Source organism: Glycine max, chromosome 13 (assembly GCF_000004515.6).
Source record: "Glycine max cultivar Williams 82 chromosome 13, Glycine_max_v4.0, whole genome shotgun sequence".
Classification (NCBI taxonomy): Eukaryota; Viridiplantae; Streptophyta; class Magnoliopsida; order Fabales; family Fabaceae; genus Glycine; species Glycine max.
In genome coordinates this window covers 5508764-5510369 of record NC_038249.2, presented here as the reverse complement: position 1 = coordinate 5510369, position 1606 = coordinate 5508764, and positions in this window count along the sequence as shown.

The window sequence follows — 1606 nt, the reverse complement described above, 5'->3', positions numbered from 1 at the left end:
CTTGAAATTGACCACGGAAGCTCTCGGCAAATTCAAACGCCCATAACGTTTGACTCGAATGTATGATCGATGCCCATGATATATCGAGACGCTCAAAATTGAACAAAAGAAGCTCTCGAGAAATTCAAATGGCTATAACTTTTCTCTCGGATGTCTGATTCACGTGCATCATATATCGAGACCCTTGAAATTGACCATTGAAGCTCTCGACAAATTCAAACGGCCATAACTTTTTACTCGAATGTATGATCGATGCCCATGATATATCGAGACCCTCAAAATTGAACAACGCAAGCTCTCAAGAAATTCTAATGGCTCTAAATTTTCACTCGGATGTCCGATTCACGTGCATCATTAATCGAGACCCTCGTAATTGACCACGGAAGCTCTGGACAAATTCAAACGGCCATAACATTTAACTCGCATGTATGATCGACGCCCATGATATATCGAGACGCTCAAAATTGAAAAACGGAAGCTCTTGAGAAATTCAAATGGCTATAACTTTTCACTCGGATGTCTGATTCACGTGCATTATATATCGAGACCCTTGAAATTGACCATGGAAGCTCTCGACAAATTCAAACGGCCATAACTTTTGACTCGAATGTATGATCGACGCCCATGATGGATTGAGACGCTCAAAATTGAACAACGGAAGCCCTCGAGAAATTAAAATGTGTATAACTTTTCATTCGGATGTCCGATTCACGTCCATCATATATCGACACCCTAGAAATTGCACACCGAAGCTCTTAACAAATTCAAACGGCCATAACGTTTGACTCGAATGTATGATCGACGCCCATGATATATCGAGACGCTCAAAATTGAATAACGGAAGCTCTCGAGAAATTCTAATGGCCATAACTTTTGACTCGAATGTATGATCGACGCCCATGATGGATTGAGACGCTCAAAATTGAACAACGGAAGCCCTCGAGAAATACAAATTTGTATAACTTTTCATTCGGATGTCCGATTCACGTGCATCATATATCGAGACCCTTGAAATTGACTACCGAAGCTCTCGGCAAATTCAAACGGCCATAACTTTTGACTCGAATGTATGATCGACGCGCATGATATATCGAGATGCTCAAAATTGAACAACGGAAGCTTTGGAGAAATTCTAATGGCTACATTTTTTCACTAGAATGTCCAATTCACGTGCATCATATATTCAGATCCTTGAAATTGACCACGGAAGCTCTCGGCAAATTCAAACGCCCATAACGTTTGACTCGAATGTATGATCGATGCCCATGATATATCGAGACGCTCAAAATTGAACAAAAGAAGCTCTCGAGAAATTCAAATGGCTATAACTTTTCTCTCGGATGTCTGATTCACGTGCATCATATATCGAGACCCTTGAAATTGACCATTGAAGCTCTCGACAAATTCAAACGGCCATAACTTTTTACTCGAATGTATGATCGATGCCCATGATATATCGAGACCCTCAAAATTGAACAACGCAAGCTCTCAAGAAATTCTAATGGCTCTAAATTTTCACTCGGATGTCCGATTCACGTGCATCATTAATCGAGACCCTCGTAATTGACCACGGAAGCTCTGGACAAATTCAAACGGTGAGAGCTAC